The following is a 25,401-nucleotide window of genomic DNA, read 5'->3' as shown; positions in this document are numbered from 1 at the left end:
CCGCCCCCGCTCCGGACACCCAGTCCTGGTGGCTCCCCACGACTCCCGGCCCGAACCCAGCCTTTCCCCAGCCGGGGGTCCCTCCCCGACCCCCGCCGCCCCCGCCCCAGGCCGGTCCCGCAGCTCCAGGCGGACGTTGGGAGGCGGCGGAACAGGGGCGTCGCCTCCGTTTCCTTCCTCCTCACAGCAGCCCCTCCCGTCGGGACGGCCGGCACCGGTACCTGCGTCTCCCGGGGAGCTCCGGGCCGCTCTCCGGGGCGGGCAGCGCTGGCAGGGCGGGGGGCAGAGTGGGAGGCGCAGGAAGCAAGCGGGGAGGGGGACACAGTGGGCGCGGACCCGCGTCGGCCGCTCCGCCGCAGCAGCGCCCCCGCTCATCGAGCCGATCGGTGCTCCGCGGCCTGGCGCCAGGCGGAGGGGGCGGGCCCAGGCCTCGGAGATGGTCGAGGGAGTCGAGCGAGCGGCGCGGGGAGGTTCGGGGGAGGAGCAGGAAGCTCGGGGAAGTCGCGCAGGGTGGCGGGAGTTCCGCGTAGAGCTCCGGGTCGGGGCCGGGGGGCGTCTGGAAGGTGGTGCTTTGTGCGCAGCCTATGCCCCGGGGCTAAAGAGGCCGAGGAGACGACGAGGAGCATGGTTCGCAGCTGCAGGGCAGCTTTGGATCACCTGGGGCCTTTTCGGACGTCGTGTGACCCCCGGCTTATCGGTGCAGCCGGACGAGCCTGGAGATACTGAGGGTTGCAAACCCCCGTCTCCTCATTCCAGGCGTTCGGAACGTCTGGTCCGGAGGGGAGATTTACTTGAGGTTGCACAGCTATTTTGGACAGATTTGGGACGAGGACTCGGTGTTCTTCCCCCGTATCCTTATTTTAACCTGAAATAACTAGGTCCAGACACCCGAGCCTTCAGGTTTCTGCTGGGCAATCACCGCTGTGTGGCCACTCCAGTGCTCTTTCACCGCCAACCCCCCAGGCCTGGAGGTTTAATTAGGATCCTGAAGTCTCTGGGCGCAGTAATCCAGACGATTCCAGATTTGCTTTCCCTTTCTCGTTCCACTTACCCATTCCTCCCACACACACCGCAGCTGGATTGTTTTACTCATTTCTCCCCTTATCATCTGTATTACCTTTCTCACTTAATACCAGTAGGCCCTGCTGATAGTGTTAGTGTATTTTTAAGTCAAAACATTGTAACTAATTGAAGGAGGCCTTGCTAGGACAATGACTCTCAACTCAGTTACCTAAAGCTGAAATCACCTGTAAAGCTTTAAAAATGACGATGCCCAGGCACTACTTTGAGATTCTCACTCAGTTGGCCGGCGAAGCCGAGAAACGTGAACCGTGGGTTCTCGAACTGAAGCTTCTGAAAGCCTGGTGTTAGACTCGCTCACTATCTGTGAGGACACTCCTCTGACCCAGGCTGACTTGGACCTAGAAGGGAAGCTTCTTAAAGTTTGTTTCCTGCCTAGGCATGATGGTGAGGCTACTCCGGACTCCACAGAGGACGCGAAAGTTATTTTTTTCCTTCCACAATTGATTTTATATCTGTAAATCTGCTTGTTATGGACTGCTGCTCTGCTTTGGTGTCTTAGCCAATTCGAGCCTGAGGCAATTACAGAATTAGCCCTTTTTTTTTTAAGATTTTATTTTTATTTATTTGACAGAGATCACAGCTAGGCAGAGAGGCAGGCAGAGAGAGAGGGGGAAGCAGGCTCCCCGCTGGGCAGAGTGCCCCACGTGGGGCTCCATCCCAGGACCCTGAGATCATGACCCGAGCGGAAGGCAGAGGCTTAACCCACTGAGCCACCCAGGTGCCCCCAGAATGAGCCCTTCTTAAACCACAATTTGACATGATTTTGAGTTTAGGGGCACCTCATTTCATAGCTTCTACGAATAATTCCTTTCTAAAATTTTTTTTATTTTATATATTATATATATGTTATATATATATATATATAAAACATACACATATTTATATGTATATTGTACATTTGAGAGCGAGTCCCCCGAATGGGGGTAGGGCCAGAGGGAGAGGAAGGGAATCTCAACCGACTCCCCGCTGCCCAGCGGTGGCGGGGCTCAATCTCAGGCTGCAGAGATCAAGACCCAAGCGGAAATCAAGAGTCAGACACTTAACAGCCCGAGCCACCCAGGTGTCCCTTCTTGGTTTTAACTATAATTCTTCAGTTCTGCCAACCATTTTGGTATGATTGCTTGGGGAGGGGGGGGTAACACTAGCCCCACCCCTTAGTCACCCAAACAAAGTCCCTTTGACTATCCCCAACATATCTGAAAGCTCAGAAAAATGTCGTTTTACAGTTACGATGAATCAGATACACCAGTAAGTGTAAGAATATAAACTGCACTAGGGATATAGGGTCAGAACAGGGTTCCAGTCTATATAATACTAACTAAATAACTAAATATTAACTTGAAGTATTTGGTTTTTTACCCTATTTTCTCTTCCTTGAGTTTCAATTACTCACATATCGGTCCTCTGAATTTTCTTATCATATCTCTTTCAACATCAGACATTCCGCCCTAACTGGGCCTAGTGTCCTCTGAGCTAGAGATCTTTTGTTTTACCCTAATACTAAATCTCTGGGCTTCTACTGGATTGGAGAAGGGATTCTGAGGATTTGATTCTTAGACAACTTCTCTATATTCCTTCTGTTTTTAGCTCACATCAGGCTCAGAGCTACCTACACTTTCAATTCCTGAGCCTTGAACAGGGTTTAGCTGTGTAAATCGGGTTGCTTCATGGCCTGTTTAGGGTTCTTGTATCAAGTCTGCTAAGGCAATTGTCACTGATTCACCTACTTTCCAGATTTCAGTATTTTGCTGCTATTGTCTCAGTTCCCATAAGGCAGGAAAAAAAAATGCAAGTCAATTATAAGCATGTGAACAACTGTTCAACATTAGTCAAAATAAATACCATTTTTCATCTATCAGTGACTGGGAAGGAAAGAGTTCATAAGCAGCAGCTCTGCAATCCCTTCTCCCCCATTATGGAGGAATGCTCCTAGGAAAGCAAGCAAGCATGTGATTCTTAGAAATATGGTAATAACAGACTTCCTAGTAAACAAACTAGTATCTCCCAGTAGGAGAGTTCGTATCTATAGAATTCTTTTAGCAGGACAGCGGTGGGCTGGACTGTTTATGGTAAACACAGCAGGAATCTGTGGATTTGAGGTGCATGACGGGAAAATATCACGTAAGTTGTGTAACTTAGCATGTAATGGAGCTGTGTTTCATAACTGAGTTGGTTCCTCCTGTAAGCGAGGTGACTGCATACCTTACTTAGAGACCACATCCGCTGGACAGAGGTGCATCCAGAGCGGGAAGAAAGGACCCAAGGAGCGGCACCAAGAGTCCTGGACCTCGACCTATTTTGTCTGTGCCTCTTGGTTACTGGTGCCTTTGAAATTAGGCAAGATCTCTGATTTGAGTTGTGAGTCGAATTTGAAACTTTGATCCTTGTGTTAGCTCAGTGGCAGAGATTAAAAAGTTTGACAATACGATGTTGAAGGTATGCACCTGCAGTGTTACCGGGTAAGAGGCTAACGAGGTGGGAAGAACGAGCTTTATCAAAAATACTGTCAGCGCGGCGCCTGGGTGGCTCAGTGGGTTGGAGACTCTGCCTTCGGCTCAGGTCATGATCCCAGGGTCCTGGGATCGAGCCCCGCGTCGGGCTCTCTGCTCCATGGAGAGCCTGCTTCCTCCTCTCTCTCTGCCTGCCTCTCTGCCTACTTGTGGTCTCTGTCTGTCAAATAAATAAAATCTTAAAAAAAAAAAAAAAATACTGTCAGTGGGGCGCCTGGGTGGCTCAGTGGATTAAAGTCTCTGCCTTTCGCTCAGGTCATGATCCCAGGGTCCTGGGATAGAGCCCTGCATCGGGCTCTCTGCTTGGCAGGGAGCCTGCTTCCTCCTCTCTCTCTCTCTGCCTGCCTCTCTCCCTACTTGTGATCTCTATCTGTCAAATAAATAAATAAAATCTTTAAAAAAAAAAAAAAACACTGTCAGTGGAAGTATAAATTGGTACAATTTTTGGAAGTTCAGGGTGACAATCATGTCAAAAATTTACACAAAGTTCCTTTTGACCTAACAATTCAACTTCTAAAATTATCCCATAGATAAACTTACACAAATTGTATAAAGGCATTTTCTAAGAATACTCTTTAAAGGATTTTTGGAACAAGAATGAAAAAAAAAAAGAAAAGAAACTTTAACTGTCCCGCAGTAGGAAATGCTTAGTATATCCATTCTGCAGAACAGTATACAGCCATTAAAATGAAGTAGATCTGGGGCGCCTGGGTGGCTCAGTGGGTTGGAGCCTCTGCTTTCGGCTCAGGTCATGATCCCGGGGTCCTGGGATAGAGCCCCTCATCTGGCTCTCTGTTCAGCAGGGAGCCTGCTTCCTCCTCTCTGCCTGCCTCTCTGCCTACTTGTGATCTCTGTCTGTCAAATAAATAAAATAAAATAAAAATCTTAAAAAAATAAATAAAATGAAGTAGATCTACCTGTGTTGACTTGGAATATCTCTATACGTTATTGTAAGGTGAGAAAAGCAAGGTGTAGAACAATTATGTGGACTCCGCTTCCATGTGAGCATCACAAACAAACAAAAACACACAAGGGCTGGGGAATCTAATACAGAAGATGTTTTGAACTGAACTGTGTCCTCCCCACCCCCTCCCAATCCATATGTTGAAGCCCTAATTCATAATGTGACTGTATGTGGAAACTGGGCCTTTAGGTAATGAAGTTTAAATGTGGTTGGTCGTAAGAGTGAGGTCCTAATCTGATAGGGCTGGTGTGGGCACAGAGATGATGCCATGTGAGGACACCTTGAGAAAGTATCCTTCTACAAGCCAGGAAGAGAGGTTTCACCAGAAACCAATCCTGATGGCACCTTCATCTTGGACTGCTAGCCCCTACAACTGTGAGAAAATTTCTGCTGTTTAAGCCATCTGGTCTATGGTATTTTGTTATAACAACCCCAGCAGACTAATACAGAAAGGAAACCTTTCCTAACTGTGTGGTATTTTGTACCATGAGAATATTCTACCATGGGATGCCTGGGTGGCTCAGTCATTATTGCCTTTGGCTTGGGTCATGATTTTAGGGTCCTGGGATTGAGCCCTGGATTGGGCTCCCTGCTCAGCAGGAAGTAGGCTTCTCCCTCTCCCACTCTCCCTGCTTGTGTTCCCTCTCTCACTGTCTGTGTCTCTCTCTCTCTGTCAAATAAATAAATGAAGAAAATCTTTAAAAAAAAACAAAACAAAAACTATAGACTTTCTTTTGCATTGAAATTTGGACTAGTTGTTGAATGGTTAATTTAAGAAGTTGGTTAAAGTGGTAAAGATCATTTAAAAAGGCAGATATATTTGGGGCACCTGGGTGGCTCAGTGGGTTAAGCCTCTGCCCTCGGCTCAGGTCATGATCTCAGGGTCCTGGGATCCAGTTCCGCATCGGGCTCTCTGCTCAGCAGGGAGCCTGCTTCCCGCCACCCCCCCCCCCCCCGCCCCCGCCCCCGCCTGCCTCTCTGCCTGCTTGTGATCTGTCTGTCAAATAAATAAAAAAAAATCTTTTTTAAAAAAGGGAGATATACTTTAACCTTTTTATTTTGACTCAAATGTATCATTATACATTTACTCACTAATCTTTGAAACAGGGCCAAGACTTTTTATCTGAAAATGAATCTGTTGGTCGGAGCACCCCAGTGTCCTTATTATGAATTGCACTATTTTAATTGTTCACAATTTTCAGTTTCATTTTGTTCAAAGTATAGCAAGAACTTTAAAAAGACACCTTTGAAAAAGTTTGAATGCCAAGTCAGTATAGATTTTGTACTTTCCCAAAGTTTTAAGCATTTTTCTTACCCATATCTAACTCTACAGTAACTTGTTTGCCTTCAATTTAGTTTTCATAAAAACAACTTTGTATTTCATTAGTTTGAATATTTAAACTCCAGAAGTATGATAAGAGGTGTAAATATCTATATTACAAATACCAATTGACTCTAGGAGCACCTGGCTTTAACTCACTGAGCCACCCAGGGGCCCCACAAATTGACTCTTGATAAGCATACGGCTCAACTGTTTTCGTGAGGAAGTACACAAGTGTATCATTTAGCTAATCTATTAGGCTCTTGTGCTCAGTCTCATATTGTGTGAATATAGTCAGCTTATTTTACTTTCATTTTCAAAGAATCTCAAACATAAGAATATAAATAAAGAAGTCTTGGAAATCCTTTATCCAGATTCACTGTTGATTAACATTTTTTTCTAATGTCAGGTTCAACTCCTAATTAAATTTCATGACTCAACAGCATAAATGATACTGAAATAGTTCAGGCCAGTCTTTCTTTCTTCAAATAGATGAAGAAACAGGGCCAGAAAGTTTACATGACTTAACTCAAGGGGGTTTGTTAACATTTCACTTCATTTGTTTTATTCTCTCAAAATATGTAACTTTCCCACCTCTTTTATTTGAGTTAGTTACAGACATCATTGTCTCTTTACCCGTCAATACTTCAATGGGTATTTCCTAAGAACAGAACATTTCTTTTCATAACTACAATTAAATTCAAAAAATTTAACATTGATACAATATTCTTTTATTTTTTTTTAATTTTATTTATTTATTTATTTGACAGACAGAGATCACAAGTAGGCAGAAAGGCAGGCAGAGAGAGGGGGAAGCAGGCTCCCCGCTGAGAAGAGAACCCAATTCGGGGCTTGATCCCAGGACCCTGGGATCATGACCTGAGCCGAAGGCAGAAGCTTTAATCCACTGAGTCACCCAGGCGCCCCGATACAATATTATTTTCTAATAAAGCATTCATATTCTACGTTTGCCAATGATGGTTCCAATTGGAACGTGGTTCCAATGATGTCCTATGTGGCATCAGTGAGGGATTCTAGAGAGAGAATGAAGAGTAAAGAGTAACAGAGCAAGCGGACTAAGTGGAGTCTGGTGTTTAAAGACAGAATCTACTGTAGTTTTTGTTAAAAATATGCAGTAAGATGGGAATATCCTCTGTGCTTCCCTCATGGAATTTTAGGTGTGACATTATAAGACAGACTCACAGAGATGCTTTTTTCTCTTCTCTTAACTCTTATTTATTGATATAACCTGTTGTAAGAATTTTCTCTTTGAGGGGTACCTGGGTGGCTCAGTCAGTTAAGCATCTGCCTTCGGCTCAGGTCATGATCCCAGGGTTCTGGGTTCAAGCATCGGGCTCCCTGATCAGTGGGGAGCCTGCTTCTCCCTCTCCCTGCTACTCTATCTGCTTGTGGTCCCTCTGTCTGTCAAATAAATAAAATCTTTTAAAGAAAAAGAATTTTATCTTTGAGAAATTGCCTCCTATAGAGATGACAAGAACAGAGAAACCTGTGCAGGAATATGCTCTAATTGTGTTATAAATTTATTTATGATTTCTCTGAAAGTTAAAAATGGCTACCACTTAGGGATGCCTGGGTGGCTCAGTCAGTTAAGTGCCTTCGGCTCAGATCATGATCCCAGGGTCCTGAGACTGAGTCCCGCATCAGGCTCCTTGCTCACCAGGAAGCCTGCTCCCCCTTCTGCCTGCTGTCCCTCCTGCTTGTACTCTCACTCTCTCTCTCACTCTCCATCTGGCAAATAAATAAAATCTTAAAAAAAAAAAAGGCTACCATTTGTTAAGTGCCTACTTTTATTAATTTTAAAGATTTTATTTATTTGAGAGAGCATATGCACGCACGAGGGTAGAGGCAGAGGGAGAGAGAATCCTAAGTAGACATCCTGCTGAACACAGAGGCCGACCTGGGGCTTGATCCCACAACCCTGAGATAACAACCTGAGCTGAAACCAAGAGTTGGATGATTAACTGACTGAGCCACTCAAGTGCCCCTAAATGCCTCCTTTTAAAAGCACTACACTTAATGATTAGCGTGTTATTTTATTTCTGCACAACTCTCTGATAACGAGTATCATTTTCCTCATTTTATCCACATTGAAACTAAGGTTTTGAGATGAACTGTGTAACTTGTCAAAGGCAAGAGAATTGTGAAGCTGGGCACATTAGTGGTATATGTTTAAGGCGAGATCAATATTTTATCACAATGGGCTGCATGATTTGCCCTTTTAATAGAAATTAGGGAGTTGATTCTTAAAGCATTGTATAGATGGAATCTGTCAGGTCTAATGTCTTGTGATAATCTCATCTGATTCAGGAGGCTTTGGTCTGCTGATGGTCAACTACAAATCTAATTTCTTGCTCAAGATGGTAATATTAGTCTTGGGTGCTATATCAAGGTAGATAAATTCACCCATCAGGTAAGTGACAGGCATTCTGTAAAAGTCTGGGATATAAAGATGTGAACAGTGTTAGCTGTCTTCCAAGACCTTACAAACTTACACAGAAACACAAGAGTAAGCAACTATCGAAAACTGAGTATGTTAGAGGGGCTCCTGGTTGGCTCAGTTGGGAGAACTTGTGACTCTTGATCTCAGGGTTGAGTTTAAGCCCCATGTCGGGTGCAGAGATTACTTAAAAATAAAATCTTTTTAAAAAACTTGAGTGAAGTTACAGATTCAAATGAACAATGGAGCGTGTGTGTGTGTACACACATACACACCCATACTTTAGCAGATAGAATTGCCTAAGGTGATCTATTAATATCAATAGTGATTTACTTAATTAGAGTTTAACAATAAATTAAAACCACAAGGGGAATCAAGCAGAGATGCCGATATACCTCAGGAAGAGAAGCCGCCATTACCATTTCTAGGTATGAAGAGGCAAGGGAAAAGTCAACAGAGCAAGGCAAGACCCACAGTTGTAGAAGAGGGGCTGTCTCACGGGATGGTCGTGGACAGAGGAATGCTGCCATTGCCAAGACAGCTCAGACCCATTTCTCCTACCACTCTCGCCAACCAAGTGAACCCCATGCAAAACCAGAAGCAAGGTGGTCAAGTCTGCCCTTGGGTTTATATACACTTCTCTTTGGAGAGAGTATTTTAGCATTCGCAGAACATGGGAATCCTCAGCTTCAACTACCGTCTCTATGAAGAATCCGAGGAAGCACCAATGCAAGGAAAAGGGTGCTTAGGAGAATGAGGGGATTAGAGGATAAGGACAGCAGGCAATAAGAAGTGGTTAGAGTGGGGTACCTGGCTGCCTCAGTCAGTACAGCATGTGATTCTTGATCCTGAGGTCATGAGTTCAAGCCCCACATTGGGGGTAGTGTTTACTTAATAAAATAAATTTTAAAAAGAAGTGGTCAGAGCAGTAGACATAACAATGAAAACAGGGTAATGTAAAACAAAGAGGAATGGTTATTAACATCAAAAACTTCAGGGGTGCTTGGCTGGCTCTGGCAGAAGAGCATACGACCCTTGATCTTGGGGTTGTGAATTTGAGCCCCACATTGAGTACAGAGATTACGAAAAGAAAAAAAACTTTTAAAAAACCTGTTAAGGGGCGCCTGGGTGGCTCAGTGGATTAAGCCGCTGCCTTTGGCTCAGGTCATGATCTCAGGGTCCTGGGATCGAGCCCCGCATCGGGCTCTCTGCTCCGCAGGGAGCCTGCTTCCTCCTCTCTCTCTGCCTGCCTCTCTGCCTACTTATGATCTCTCTCTCTCTGTCAAATAAATAAATAAAAAATCTTAAAAAAAAAAAAAACCTGTTAAAATTATTTTTTAAAAACTTCAGAGAAATTGGTGGGGGTGGAGGAAGGTGGGAATTAAGGCTAGAAAAATCCAGTAAATTGGTTGACTCACAGACCATTATTGATCTTCAAGAAGTATTTTAGTACCATTATGGATGTGGAATCCATATTGTAAGAGTTATGTTCTAGTGGAACTGCAGATTATAGATTCCACGTTCAGGAAAGTTAATGGTAAAGGGAAACGACACATCAAGTTGCAGTTCAAGCCGCAGTAAGATCAAGGTACGATCAGAAATAACCAAATTTAGGAACAAGGAGTGAGGAGACAGGATGAGAGTGAGATTAAAATGCAAATCAAAAAGGAAACAAGGACGGGTGGGTGTCCCTGCAGAGGTCTAAGGACCAGGGTCAGAAGAACACCAGAGGTGAGCTTGGGGCACAAGAGACATAATCCTTTCCTGGAGGCCAGAGGGCAGGAAGTGACTCCTGATAAAGCTGTAGACTGGTTTTGAAAAGGAAAAGAGAGAAGTTAAGGGAAACTCACAAGATAACCTCAAAATGGTCAGTAAAACAAAAGCAAGGTCTTATATGAAGGGTCAAGGAAGCAATGTTGGAGTTGGCAGCGTAAAGAAAATGGAGAAGCTTTGGAACTTGGCAACATAGTGAACAAAAGGATGGCTACCAGCTGAGAAGATCCACGCTAGAACAGTGATTTTAACTGCTCCTTTAAATCAAGGACATAGTCTTAGATTTCTTTTTCTTTTTCTTTTTTTAAGATTTTATTTATTTATTTGACAGAGAGAGATCCCAAGTAGGCAGAGAGGCAGGCAGAGAGAGGGGAGGAAGCAGGCTCCCTGCCTAAAGCAGAGCCTGACGAAGTGCTGGATCCCAGGACCCCGGGATCATGACCTGAACTGAAGGCAGAGGCTTTATTTAACCCACTGAGCCACCCAGGCGCCCCTCAGATTCCTTTTTATTCTCCACTGTACCTTGCACAGGGCAAGCACACAATAAATTTACTGACTGGACTGTGCTTTTTCAAGCTGGCTTTTGAATGAGCAGAGAAGACAAAAGAAAATAAGGGAAGCAACAGTAAAAGAAAATGTTTTAGCCTTCCTAGAGCATGGGAATCCTGGAAGCACTCTGCTTGCCTAGTGACCTTCAAGTTACTTACTTTCTTTTTTTTTTTTTTTTAAGATTTTATTTATTTATCTGACACAGAGAGAGAGATCACAAGCAGGCAGAGAGGCAGGCAGAGAGAGAGGAGGAAGCAGGGTCTCTGCTGGGCAGAGAGCCCGATGCGGGGCTCGATCCTAGAACCCCGGGATCATGACCTGAGTCAAAGGCAGAGGCTTTAACCCACTGAGCCACCCAGGCGCCCCCAAATAAACAAAATATTAAAAAAAAAAGAAAAAAGAAAGAGCCATAACAAGTTTTCCAATCATTTTCTAAATAGTAAACTTAAAAACATACCTGTGCTTAGAATTATTTTAGAGAATTCCTGTGAAATTATTCTCAAAAAAAGAACTCATCTTTATGTTCTGGAGCCTGTTTACTGCAACACAGTACTTAAAAGTATATTCTTTCTTTCTTTTTTTTTTTTTTTAAGTTTTATTTAAGTAATCTCTACACCCAACATGGGGCTCGAACTCAAGACCCTGAGAGTCGCACACTCTTCCAGCTGAGCCAACCAGGCGCCCCGAGACTATACTCTTGAAGACAAACGTATGAAACATTTTAAAGGTTTGCTTTTTTTAAATGTGCACACACATCCGTTGAGTGAGCACTGGATCTCAGGATTCTGGCACTGACCACATGCTCCAGAGATGCAACCGAGTCAATGGCAGCGTCTGTGTGCAGACACACTTCCCCATTTGCTTCCTGCTTCCCCAGAACACTCTTAACTTTAAGTTACTGTATTTTTGGTTCCAGAATTTCCAATTTAAAATAGAGTCTAATTCTCTTGTCAAATTATCCATGTTTCATCTATTTTTTTGAACATTTTATTCAGAGTCCTTGTTAGCTTATCCAATCCTGGATTACATATGGGCTGGCTTCGACTGTATTTTTTCCTGGTTTTTGGTCATAAAACTCCTAACTCGTGGCATACCTAACAGTTTCAGATATTCAATATTGATTATTGAGTATAAAATAATTGTGTATTAAAAATTAAGTGTCTCAGTGGGTTAAAGCCTCTGCCTTCGGCTCGGGTCATGATCCCAGGGTCCTGTAATTGAGCCCCGCATTGGGCTCTCTGCACAGCAGGGGGCCTGCTTCCTTCTCTCTCTCTCTGCCTCACTCTGCCTACTTGTGATTTCTGTCTGTCAAATAAATAAATAAAATCTTAAAAAAAAAAATTAAGTGTAAATTATTAAGTGTTAGAAACACTGAATGTACATATGGTATTATTCTCTTCCAAAGACGATTCACTCTTATCTCTACTGATAAAGATACTAAACAAAAAGCCTCTGAAAAACAGTGATTTTAACATCTCAGCCTCCTACCCCAAAATACTTTTGGAATTCAGCAAAATTTTGAGAAGAAAACTATCTGAGTCTCCCACCTCTCCCCTATTCCTTATTTCTGAGATCCTGGCTAAGACTACAGTTTGGTCTTTCCAGTCTTGTGAGACCCCAGAGCATAACTGGTTTGCTCGATCCCAGGACCCTGGGATCATGACCTGAGCTGAAGGCAGAGGCCCTAACCTACTGAGCCACCCAGGCGCCCCTATTTTTATGTTTTTCATTTTTAATCTTTTCTTTTTTAAAGCGAAGAAGATTCTGCATCACAGCTCACACTCATTTCCAAGCCGAAGGCAAGACTGGTGAAAAGTTGGGTCTTAGACTCACAGTCACACATCACTGAGTTAAAGTGACATTACAAATCATAGTTCCCTGCTTTACATGCTATGGTCACAAGTATACAGGAGCAGGTATTTAGAAGGAATGGAATGATGTCAAAAATACCTTCAAGAGATATTATTTCAAACTTTCTTCAGAGAATGAAAAGTTAAAATGAAACAATAAATCATTCTATAGCAATGTTTGTTTGTTTGTTTGTTTAAAGAATATAGTCAGGTTTCCCCTAAGGATATAGCCAGAATTTCTGGTTTATTCTTTACATAATTATAGACTCAAGACAGTACCAAAAGTATAGGAAAACCGTCAGGAAGAAACAATCCTCAATTCACATGAGGAGGAAACGCATCCCCGCCCCTCCCAAAATCGCTGTGACGTAGAAGCTGAAAGGAACTACAGTCAGTCCCCAGGGGGACTGGCTATGAGACTGGGTCGCGGGTTTCTCTAAACAAAAGGTTAAGGCACGGAATTAGGTAGACTCCAGGTACCTGTAATAGCCCCCTCTGTGAGCCAGCCTTGCCTGACATTGTCCTGGTCCAGGTCCCCAGCTCCCCGACCTATGCCACCTGTGCGTGCGCAGTCCTCACTCTGTCAGCAGGTGTCTGTCTGCAGGACTCTGGAGCTCAGACTGGATGGCAAACACCTCAGAAGCTCCAAGGTGGAGGAAGGCCACAGCCTAAAAATCTTTACGAGATGGCAGCTTTTAAGTGTTGACAGTAAGTCCCCATTTGGACTGGCTGCTTGGTGGGGTCCCAGGCTTCTCCACGATTCAAGTCTCCCAAGTTGTCTCTTATTGGGGTATCCTGGCTCTCTCTCCAGCCTTGATTTGGCAACACCATCACGACTCCTCCAGTTCTGCCTTTTTGTGGAATATGGACATTTGTGTAGGTCTTGGAATCAGGCAGATGACTCTGTATCCCCAAGAGCCTACTTCTGTGAACCAGCCTCAGGGTGGGCGGAGCCCAGCCCCCTAAAATCACTCTGAAGCAGTCACTGGGCACAGACTGGAGAGGCTGGCACAGAAAGACTCTTGGGGTACAGGCCTATGCCTAGTAGCTAGCCCTTCCTGCCCATATTCCACAGATGCCCAGATTCCCTCTTAAGCAGAATGGGAGTATATTAGACTGCCTTGTCAGATTGGGCTGGGCTGTTGCCTGGTGAATCCTCCAATAAGAAACCCAGGGGGCACGTCTGGCTATGGTTGGAGCAAGGTCTTTTTTTTTTTTTAAAGATTTTATTTATTTATTTGTCAGAGAGAGAGAGAGACAGAGAGAGAAAGATCACAAGTCAGCAGAGAGGTAGGCAGAGGCAGAAGCAGGCTCCCTGCCGAGCAAGGAGCCCGATATGGGACTCGATCCCAGGATGCTAGGATCATGACCTGAGCCAAAGGCAGCCGCTTAACCAACTGAGCCACCCAGGCATCCCAGATGGAGCAAGGTCTTAAAGATCAAAGCTTACGCCTAATGACAAGCCCTAACCTACCCAATGAGGAATTTCCACTGTTAGTAGAGCTCGAGGTCACTCACTGACTTGCTAGGGAGGGGCCATCGAGAAGAGACACCTGGAAGCCCTGACAACGGCTAGAGAAGACCAGCCCAGAACAGGCAGCAAGTCAAATGAGGACTAAATGTTGCCTATTTGCAGCTGCTACTTCAGAGTGATTTTTTTTTTTTTTCCCCCTCAGGAGGCAGGCTCTCTTTATTTGGGTAGCTATGCAGTTGGTTTGGGCTTGGACCTAGCTTCCCCAGTGTGCAGAGTACTAGCTGTCCTGGGCCGGCTGAGGGGTATGCACTGCACATATGGGCACAGTGCATTGAAGGGTTCCAGAGATCTTGAGCAGGGTAAGGGTCTGGAAAGGCAAGATCACAGGATCAAGCTCTTGTCGAACAAGGTGTGGGCATAACTGTGAGCCCTAGCCTACACAAACACTCATGTTCCTCATGAAGGCAGAGCAAGATACCGGACTACCGTGCCAGGGCGGAACGGGCAGCTGGCTCCCACAGCCTCCAGTGAGAGACACCTGGAAGCCCTGGTTGCAAAAGCAGCCCAGGATGGGATCAAGATGGAAGTCTAAATGGGGACTGACAGTTGCCAATTTGCAGCTGCCTCAGAGTGACTTCTGGGGGTGGGATCCCTCCAGCTGGAGGCATGCAGGTGGTTGGGGGAGGGCAGTTTCCCAGGTCAGCCTGGGCTACCCACAGCCTGCTATGGGGGAGTGCACTGTTACTGTGAATGCATGTGCTGAGGAGTTCAGGGTTGCCAGGTACCTGCAATGTAGCAAGGTCAAGAGGCCGACACAAGTGCAGACGTGTAAAGGAATGGGCTTAATTTTAAGTGTCAGGCTATACAAATACACGCACCGCCCCTGAAGACAGAGCTGGAGCATACCGCACTCCTTCCGTCAGTGCGGGCTGAGTGTCTGGCAGGTGACCCTCCCGTAGAGACGCTGGAGAGTCCCACTTGCTAAAGAACCAGAGCCTGATCAAGTAGCAAGTGCAAACGGGGATGATCAGCAATCTGTTGCCTCAGTGTGATTATTGGGGGGTAGACTCATTCCTTCCTGGAGGCTATTACGCCACTCGCTGGGTCCAGTCCTAGCCTCTGTGACTCTAGGGCCCTGCTGTCCAAAGCCTGCTGACTGTGTATATGGAATATGCATACGCGTGCTATTCAGGGAAGCCAGGAATCTAGAATGGGACAGGGGTCGGGAGACACCAGAGCACAGGAGCAAACTCTGAGGGGATAGGGTTTATGCCTAATAGAAAGCCCTACAGACCTAAAGGTTATCCCCCTGGCCTGCCACGGAGCACCCAAGCAGTCTGGCCAGGATACCCTCCAATAAAAGATACCTGGGAGCCTGGTCACTGGAGAAACCTGGGATCCCAGTAGGGCAGCCCATCAAAATGGGGGCTGTTGTCCCTTTGCAGCTGCCCCCTTAGAAGGATTTGGTGGGGCTGGGCTTCCTCCACGCAAGAGGCTATGTTGTGGCTGAGCTTGGCTCATACCTCATAATGGTTTCTGGGGTGTGAGATCCTACCACCTTGGAGTCTGAGCACTTGGTTCTTCACTAAGATGCCCACAGTCCCATAAAGTTACAGCTGCAGCCCCTCGGATGACAAAGTGCATACTGGGCCCTCGACGGGCACCCCGCACAGGGAAAGTGCCTGCTTTCAGATGTGTGAAAACTCTGCCAAGTTCCAAGCACAAGCATTCAAAAACATGAAAGGTCCCAACGAAGCAGAGCTAGAAAACTCTGGACTGTCTTGCAAGGGCAGAAATGAGTAAGTCACTGTATGAGTAAGTCACTGTATTAGCCTCCAACAGAGACACATGAAAGCCTGACTGTTGGAGGAGCCCAGGACACAAGTAGTTGCTCCAAATGGGGACTGAAAGTTCCCAGTATCAAAAGGAGCCTCAGAAATATGTTTCAGAGTATAAACTCTTCACACCCTGAGTCCGTTCAATTGCCAGAGATCATCCAGAACTTTAAGGGCCTGGGTTGTTCCCTGAAGACCAAGGCTTGCTAACCGGCTACAGACTGCCCAGGCATAGGAGGCGGCAGCTGAGAGGAGCAAAATGACAAGACAGGCTTGGCTCAGAACAGGGGCTATCTGGGATCCTTGCATCTGCCTCATTTTAACCTTGTGCTCACAGTTCCCTAGAAGGCAGAGTTGGAGGAAATGGCCTGCCCGCTGGGCTGGGGCTAGAGCCTGAACCCCAGGCCCCACCAAGCAGTGGTGCTACCTTCCAGTAAGATGCCGCTGGCACAGCCAAGTGGTGGAGAAGCCAGCAACCCTGTGAGGCAGCCAGTCCTGTCAGGCAGCCAGTCCCAAGCTGGATGGCCTTCAGTTTCCAGCTGCTGCCTCAGAAGGCCTTTTGGGGCTGGGATCCCTTTGCCCACAAGGAGCAGCAGGTAACTGCACAGGCAGGAGCTCCACAGGCCTTGGGGGGCCGCAGTGCACATGCACAAGCTGCCCAAGTCAGGGCAGTCAGAGCCAGGAGGAGGGCAAGTGTCTGGAAAAGCAGCCAGAGAACGGGCTGTCCCAGCTACAGGGCATGTGTGTAAATCCCACGGGCAACCTACTCCAGCACGCACAGTCGCCCTGAAGGGAAAGCTGGAGGGTGTCCGGACTGCCAGGTGGCCACCTGGGGCGGCGCTCAACACGACCTCCCTGGAGGCCTCATTACTGGTAAGCTCACACCCTCCTCAAGCCCTTTGGCAGCTGGTCTGAAAGGGGACTGACTGTTGTCCAAAGAAAGCAGTGCCCTGGGCACCTGGGTGGCTCAGTGGGTTGGGCCGCTGCCTTCGGCTCAGGTCATGATCTCGGGGTCCTGGGATCGAGTCCCGCATCGGGCTCTGTGCTCAGCGGCGAGTCTGCTTCCCTCTCTCTCTCTCTGCCTGCCTCTCTGTCTACTTGTGGTCTCTGCCTGTCAAATAAATAAATAAAATCTTAAAAAAAAAAAAAAAAAAAGAAAGCAGCGCCCTGAAAGAGGTTTGCTAGGGGCTGGTGGGCTCCTATAGGACTGGAGGCTTGGCAGGTACATTGGGACCAACCAGAACTCCCCAGGCCTGGAGGGCCCCAGGTGCAGGCTACCTGGAAGCATACTGCACCTGGGCCACCTGAGGAAGTTAGAGGAGAAGGGACCTGTACCAAGGCCAGTGTCTGGTGACGCCAGGTCACTGATGCAGGCTCTTGGCAGCTGGGAGGCACGTCTCATGCTCATGGCAAGCACCAATCTACAAATGCGCAGGTTCCTTTTGGGGGCAGAGATGGAGGAGTCTGGACTTTATCACCAGGGCAGGGACTATGTACAAAAGTCCAAATGGGAAACAATCCAAATACCAATGACAGAATGGGGAAACGAATATGGTATAGCACACAGTGGATACTAAACCGCACTATAAAGGAACAATGTACACACTATGGATGAAACGAAGAACATGTTAATGAAAGAGAAAAACACTTAAGGAATATATTCCATAAGATTCCATTTACACAAAGAACAAAAATGGGCAAAACCAAGCAGTACTGACTGAAGTCAGGATGGGGCTCTCCTTGAGAGGAGGAGGTAAGGGGTGGACCCTCTGGTGGGCTGCAAGTGTTCTGTGTTTGATGAGAGTAAACTGATGTGTCCAATTCGGGGAAATTCATCAAGCTACACACTTATGCACACTTTTCATTAAAAAGAAAACAATTTTTAAAGGCCCCATCCCACCTCCCACCCCAAGCTTTTGTACTTCCTACCTTCAGGAGTCAAGATGCTTTTGACCTTCTTCAGGAAAGGCTGGTCCACAGAAGCTGGTGGTGGGCAACTCATTCCCAGTGTTGGGTCCTTGCTGTCGACATCAAATATGACGACATTGTAGTGGCCGAGCTGGGAAAGAGAAGCAAACACGTCTTTGTCTAACACCATCTACATTCCTGCACCATACGTGTTCTGTGACCTGTGGTGGCCGCAGAGGGCTATGTCAGGATGACATGGAGGTCGTGGCTTGTCTGTAAGGGCACTGATGTCACGGTCCATGGGAGTTGCTGTCACTCAGGGTTCTGCTGTGAGCACCCCATGTGACAGCCAGGGCTCTGACCTGATCTTTTCCTCCACATTTAAAAGCCCCTTTCATAAGCACACATATTCATGGGCTCCACGCTAGCATCACTGCTACTTGGTTAAGAGTCCATCTAAACCGGTAATTTTCAGTCCCAGCAGAACATTAGGGTCACCTCGGAATATCTGAAATACTTCAGTATTTCAGGGTCGAAAACCCTGCTGTGGGAAGGAACAGGTGGGAGGGGAGACAGGAAGCCTCAGGTATTCTTTTCTTAAACTCCTGGGTAATTCTAAACACAAGAACTATTGATGTAGGCAAGGAGCTGCCCAAGCCTTTAAGGGCCGACTCAGCAAATGGTTGTAGGAGAAAATATCTCAAATTAAAGCTAGTGTATCTTTTCTAGTACTTGAACAATAGCTGGCTGTTCTGTACAGAAAAATATTTTTATGATTTGTCTCCCACACTGACCACTGGACCTGCACGTACACAGGCAGACTAAGGAATGTTGTTTGTGAGACCAGTGCTGTGTGAATAACCTTGGGAGTCTAGTTGTTTAAAATGTAATACCTGGCCTCTGGGTCAGAACTGGCCCTTCTGTTCTATATGCCTAGAGCTACAAATCTTGTCTCACATCCGCTACTGCTCCAGGCTGGGCTGGTCCGCAGGAATGGAATCGGGGAGAGGAGGCAGAAACACATGGGCCAGGCTCCTTGAAAATATAGGATCATGATAACATGGAAATGTAGCTGGCGCAAAACTGCATGTAGGTGGACAAATGTTTAACTTCAAACCCTGTCATTTGCCTATAAATGTGGCCCTTATGGGGATGGTCAGGTACAAGTCTCACCTGAGGGGAGGACGCTCCCCGCAAGCCTCTCAGTCAGGACTCTAGCCTGGCTGTTTCCCACAGGGCATCCCCAGCTGATCAGGTTAGACGTTATAAATACCTGATTTGATGTAGCTTTACCTTATTCTCATTTACTGTCTACTATTACTTTCATCTATGTGCAGATTACTCTTCTATTCCTGTAATAAACAATAAAGTTTCTTTCCTTTTCTTTTTTTTTTTTTTTTTAAATATTTTATTTATTTATTTGACAGAGAGAGAGAGGTCACAAGTAGGCAGAGAGGCAGGCAGAGAGAGGGAGAAACAGGCTCCCCACTGAGCAGAGAGCCCGATGCGGGGCTCGATCCCAGGACCCTGAGATCATGACCTGAGCCGAAGGCAGAGGCTTAGACCACTGAGCCACCCAGGCGCCCCGAGTTTCTTTCCTTTTCAAAGCTGAATTACGGCTGTAGTGAATCTTTTGTGCAGAACACGGGCTCAAGAAAAAAGATCTAGCTACCTGGGTGAGAAAGAACGGATGATGCGTCAGATGCGCCCCTTGCTCTAACGGAAACAGCTTTTTCAAGGGGTAACCTGCAATGCTACTGACCTGCGGCGAACTTTGACACTACGACAATGGTCAGTCAATAATTAATAAATACTGACTGAGGACGACTGCATGCCCATTACCGGGCACGGCACAGATCTCGTTTTGGTTTCGTAGAGAGCAGAACACGGTGGCTCATCAAAGTCCAAGGACAACCACTGCTCACATCTGTAGCACTGAGCCCTCTAATACCCTGGAAGGTGCTTGTGAGAGACGATTGCCAGGCTCTTCAAAACGGACTGACAGGCAGTAGCGATGGCGACACATCACAGACTGAGTGCCGGCCGTGAGCCCTGAGCAGTTTCGAAGACTCCCCACGTGCTCGCTGTGTTGGGCCCGGGTCCCCACACGGGCCCCAGCCTCAGAGAGGTAACCTGCAAAGCTCTGATAGACTTAGGTATGCTTCCTAGAAAGTTCAGTTTGCAACTAAAATCCCTGCAGCATCTGTCCATCCCAGCACCAAAACACTCACCCCGGGCACCCTGCTCTGCCACACCCTAACCGGGAGATGCTCTGATCCAGTGAGAACCAGAGGATGAGGTATGGAACGGACAGACCAGGAAGGGTGTGTGGCCCAAGCTCCCAGGTTCACTTAAGACAGAACCAACCTGGCTGACCTCTCCCCGAGGGGCCCATGCTCCGGGAAGGACCAGCCCCCAGGAGCCTCCACGGAACGTGTCCAAAGGAGCACAGGAGCTACTGCAGGACATTCAGATGCCTTTGTCCTAAGTCTGAGATAGGAAACACTAAGCCAAATGGAGCCTGAAACCAGCACAGCACGGCCACCACCATCCCGCCGAGCAGCCTCTGCTTCAGCGTTTCTCGACCTCAGCACCACTGACGCTGGGGACAGGTAATTCTCTGTCAGGGGTGGCTGTCCCGCGCACGGCAGGATGTTAAGCAGGATCTCTGGTCTCTGCTCACTCGCTGCCAGAAGCACCCTCACCCCCAGAAGCACCCTCACCCCGTGCTCACGAGGGCCAATGACACGTCCGCAGACACGGCCCGACGCCCCCAGGGGTACGAGCACCGATCGACACGAATGCGGTTTGGCTCTCTCTCCGCTTCACCCCCAGCTGAAAGACTGAAGAAACAACTCCCCACACGCATCCCAACTTTTCCTCCCCTTTTCCTCACCCAGCTACACACCTTAGGGGTTCCTTGGGAGGATGAGGAAGTGGCAACGACACAGAGTCAGAAGAGAACCAGGAGAAAAGCGCACTGATCCGTTAGCACCCCAAGGGCAGAAATGGTCGATTTTCCTTGTTGCTGTATCCCAACCGCCCAGCTCAGCGCGGAGGACAGGGCTGGCCTCCAGATTTACTCAATCAGTACACCAACCAATGAATGAACAAATCAACGGGTGAAAGACTGGGACGATGTTAACTGTCACAGATGACTCCTAGAGGCCCGTGCAGGTCTGCTGACTTTGATGACTCTTCTCCCAACACCCCTCCAAATTCTCCAAAAGCTGTCGTACCTTCTCTTCCCGCCAGGCTGGTAATATAGTCCAGGCCATCTGCAATATGGACCTTCATCCGATCGCTCTGGGAGAAACCAAATCACTGGGTGGCCACTTCCAACATGCAGGGGTCGATCTCCACAGCGTCAATGCGGGACGTCGGGAAATGATCGTGGACGAACAGAGGGAGGCTGCCCCCACCCAGGCCGACTACCAACAATGCCAGTGGGGTCTCTGCAATAAAGGAAGAAAGAATCATTTGACAATCTGCTCACTGAAAGTTTTGTACTAGCCTTGGGGAGGGCTAAGGAGGGAGCTGGATTATTGGCTCTGCCCAGGGGATACAAGATTTAGAGGCCCAGCCTCTCTGTCTCATCCCAGAAATTTAGGGGCCAATCTGACATCTGAAAACTCAACCCTGGCCTCACAATCCTTCCTCTACTACATCCAGAAGCTGAACCAGTGTGTTATTATTACAGAGCCTAAGCTGACATCATTCCAAGAGTCCCCACCATAAGCATGATCAGACTTCCTTCCCCTAGGAACTGGGAGGAACAATGGCCAACAGCTCCCTCTACAAGGCAGTGTAGATGCAATGCCCTCTGCCCAGCTTTCAACTCAAAGGACACAGTTGCCCTCTCAGACACATCAGCCAAGTAAGGCATTCCACCCAAGTTCCAGAAATCATGGGAAAACAAAAGCCCAAATCCTAGTCCTAAGTACAGAGAAACCTCAGCAACCATAGGCAGACAGAAGACAAGAAACAAGAATCACTGGAAGGGGACATTAAATTAGGATTGATATCTGATGATTAAACCTAAGATCTGAGACTCTAGGGACATACAGCAACACCAAGACAGACCAAGAGCATAGAGTGTTTCATGAGACATCATCAGGTCTTTAGGTGAACAGTTAAAAGCCTAGACAGAAAAGTGAACATTTCTGCTACTGTGGTCAGATCCAAACCTATTTTTAGTAATAAGGTTATGACTGTTCTACCGATAACAAACATTTTTTTTATTTAAGTAGAAATTTGAATTGCATCTGGTGCTCAAATAATGCAATACTGAAAGCCAGAAATTCTTCTCAAGTGCACAGAATTTTCTGGAGTCATGATTTTTAAATATTCCATCTGGTTACATGGGTAGACTCATGCAAACACTCAATAAACTGAACAGCTTAAAATCTGTGTATGTAGATTTATGTAGCTCACTCAATACATTTTATACTTTAATATTTTAAATAAATGAGTAAAAAAAAAGTTAGACACCCACACATGCAGTCATTTTGAGATTATGACCTGAGTCTGAGGGAAAAGTTACTGGCCGTTTATTAACTTGGAAGAAGACTGAGGAGAAAACCAGGGACATAAGTGGATTTGTTGGTCTGTCATCGCTGTGCTCACACCACAAGACAGCTGTGATCGTCCACACCCCCGCCTGTGGAAGGCAGCGGCGTCCCCCTCACCTAGGAGCAGCTCCGGGTTTCTGAGCAGGGCAAGGCCGGCAATCATCGCTTTGTGGTGCTCACAGCACAGGTAAGTCTTGTCGACGGACTGCCCTGGGGCTGCAGGGAGGTCCTCTGGAGTGTCAGCAGCCCGCTGCTTCTTCCTGTCCTTCTTCCGTTTCTTCTGGGCTAAATGAGAGACAGCGATGATGAGGTCGTACGCTGAGCGCTCTAGTCCAGGGAAAGCAAGCCGTACCAGCAGCACCGCGCTGTCGCGAGACAGATCCGACTCAAGAATTCAACTGCTAAATATACACAATTTTGTGACTTGGTTGACAAGTTGGTCCTCTGAAATCTGCCTGTGGTGGCCATTTTTATGCCACAGAAATTGGCAGAGAGTACACATCAGGGCTTTTTTTAACCCCCTGAAAACACAGTTGTTAAACACTTAACACATACCATGGGAGACCAAAGATCAGAAAAGGAAAAGTAGGGGCGCCTGGGTGGCTCAGTAGGTTAAGCATTGGCCTTAGGCTCAAGTCATGATCGTAGCGTCTTGGGATGGAGTCCCGTATCAGTCTCCCCGATCCTTGGGAGTTCTCTTCTCCATCTAACCACTCCCCGCCCCTACTTGTTCTCTTTTTTCCCTCTCTCTCTCGAATAAAAAAAAAATTAAAAAAAAAAAAAAAAAGAAGGAAAAGTGCCAAAAATACACCCAAAGCCCTGGGAAAACTGAACTGAGGAGTCCTGCCGCCTTGACACTAAGAAATAGAAGGCGACTAACAGAAAATTTTATTCATAAACCCTTTCAGAGAAGGACTTAAGTCACTGATTACCTCCTCCATGCCAATTACTATACAAGGACATCTAGGTTTTTTTTTGTTGTTTTGTTTTGTTTTTAAGATTTTACATACTTATCTGTCAGAAAGAGAGAGAGAGCGCGTGCACACAAGTACTGAGAGCTGCAGGCAGAGGGAGAAGCCCGTTCCCTGCTAAGCAAGGAGCCAGATGCAGGACTTGATCCCAGGACCCTGATATCATGACCTGAGCCTAAGCCAGATGCTTAACCAACTAAGCCACCTAAGCATCCCTCTAGTTATTTAACTCTTATAACAACCTTACAACACCACGTTGGGCAGATGAAAAACTAAGGATCTGAAGGGTTAATGATGAGGCCCAGAAACAGGAGGAGGTGCAGCCAGGATGTGACTCTGGGACGGCTTGTCTCCAACACCTACTGCCTTTTACTGTACCACACAGACGGTGACACGCACACCCTGCAGGAGGAGGAAATCCCAAGTGCTAACCCACCGGGAGAAATCCTATGAAGGCCGCAGTGCTTGCCGTCTGATACACAGTAACCATAGATTCATCTTTTACTCTACACATTGATTACGGCAATGATTACACTGAGCAATGCACTGAGCCACCCACGGGCCTTTATTCCACCACGTCCTAAAGCCAAACCTGAAACACAAGCTGCTGCCCCCCTCTCTGCGCAGCAGCCGCGCACGGAGCCCTCGAATTGCGGCCCCAGTGTCCCCTCCCTGGAAAAGCCTGGTGGGAAGAGCCCAAGTCTTGCCCTGATGGGGCCGAGTCTCAGCTCCGCGGGAGCGCTCCCTGCACACGATCTGCGGCGAGACACCGGCGCTCGCGGCCGCCGCGTCCACGACAACCCACGCAGGAGCCTCGCGGAGTCGTGACGAGATCCCAGCCGCGGAAGGAGCGCTCGCGGCACCCGCACAAGCCCCGCACTCGGCCCGCCCCCCACCAGTCACCTTCCCGCCCGTCTTCGCCCCCCCCCCCCCTCCCCGCACACCTCGTCTGCCCAAGCCCCGGCGCTCAGCTGGGCCCCGGGCACTCCGGAACGTGCCCTCCGGCTCGCGGTCGCCCGCGCAGCGCAGGCCTGAAGGGGCTTGGAAGGGGCTTGGACTCGGCGTCAGGAAAGCCGCGGGGACCGCCGGCTCCACACGGGTGCGCCGTGACGGAAACGCGCCCGCGGCCCCGGGAGGCGACAGACACGGTCACTCCTGCGGTCGCTCTTCCCGGGCGACGACCAACTCAGGGAGGGGCTGGGGCAGCAGGTCGCCCACCCGGAAACCTCGCACGGGACCTTTCAGAGCCGCCCCTGAGCCGCGGGACGCCCAGAGTCCGAAGACGCGGGCCCAGGCGGCCGCCGCGAAACGCGGCCCGTCGCCTCCCGCCACCGGCAGCCGGACGGTCCTCGGCACCCACGCTCCGAGCGCACGGCGGGCCCGCGGCCGCGCTCACCTTCTCGCGGGGCTTCATGTACTTGTGCAGCACCCCGCACAGCTCCAGGTAGCTTCCGTACCACTCGAAAGCCCGCTTGCCCCGCTGCTGGAAGAACTTCTCCCAGTACTCCGCGGAGCCGAACTCCCGGGAGCTCTTGGGTAGCAGGTTCATGCCGTCACCGTCCGCGCCGCGTCTCCGCCACCCTCCGGCTCGCCCCCTGAGGGACCATGGGCTGCGCTCGCACCCGCGCCGGCGCCCGGCGGCGGAATTCGGCCCGCACGGAGAGCCGCACGGACTGAGCCCCCGCTCGACCCCAGAGCGGTGACGCTTACACGCAGGCCCCACGCGCGGGACACGGAACCCGAGCCACGGTCACCCGCGCCCCCGGCTCCCAGCCCCTAGCCCACGTGTCGAGCTCCTCACACTCCCTCACCGCGGGCCTTCAGAACCCGCAATCATATCCGGGTGCCAGGCGTCGCGATTGGCCGGAAGCCCGACCTTCCCAGCGTCTCATTGGCCAGCTTTTCGCTCCTAGCCCCTCCTTGGCCGAGACGGGCTCGCCACCGACCGGCGGCGGCGTCGCGGGCGCCGAGCGTGGAGACGCGCGCGGCAGCAGGGGGCGGAGCCACGGGCCCGAATCCGGGCGGAAGACACCCCGCGGCCGCGTCTGCGGGATTGCGTCCGAGCGCCGCGAGAGGGCAGCCTTCCCGCCTCTGAGCGTCTGCTCCGCGCCGGACCCCGCCCGGGCTTCCCGCC

At 48.4% G+C, this 25,401-nt stretch overlaps 1 protein-coding gene across 3 annotated transcripts in view; it reads right to left on the bottom strand.

Moving 5' to 3' along the window:
• The window catches only part of VAMP4 (vesicle associated membrane protein 4), a 50,754-nt gene extending 25,670 nt beyond the window's left edge, over nucleotides 1-25,084 (bottom strand). For 2 of the 3 annotated variants that reach the window (XR_006815477.1, XM_045982108.1), the window contains exons 1-4: nucleotides 24,664-25,084; nucleotides 22,414-22,581; nucleotides 20,965-21,180; nucleotides 17,747-17,876 (exon numbers count right to left, since the gene is read on the bottom strand). The gene's annotated coding sequence lies outside the window, so the exon portion shown is untranslated. Of the gene's footprint in view, nucleotides 1-221; nucleotides 408-17,746; nucleotides 17,877-20,964; nucleotides 21,181-22,413; nucleotides 22,582-24,663 lie in introns of those variants that run through there. The other variant, XM_045982109.1, reaches the window with a different exon arrangement.
• Nucleotides 25,085-25,401: the final 317 nt, after the last annotated feature.

The sequence above is a fragment of the Meles meles genome, chromosome 17, assembly GCF_922984935.1.
Source record: "Meles meles chromosome 17, mMelMel3.1 paternal haplotype, whole genome shotgun sequence".
Lineage (NCBI taxonomy): Eukaryota > Metazoa > Chordata > Mammalia > Carnivora > Mustelidae > Meles > Meles meles.
The sequence above is the reverse complement of the archived record's forward strand: the minus strand, read 5'-3'. Positions and strand labels throughout refer to the sequence as shown.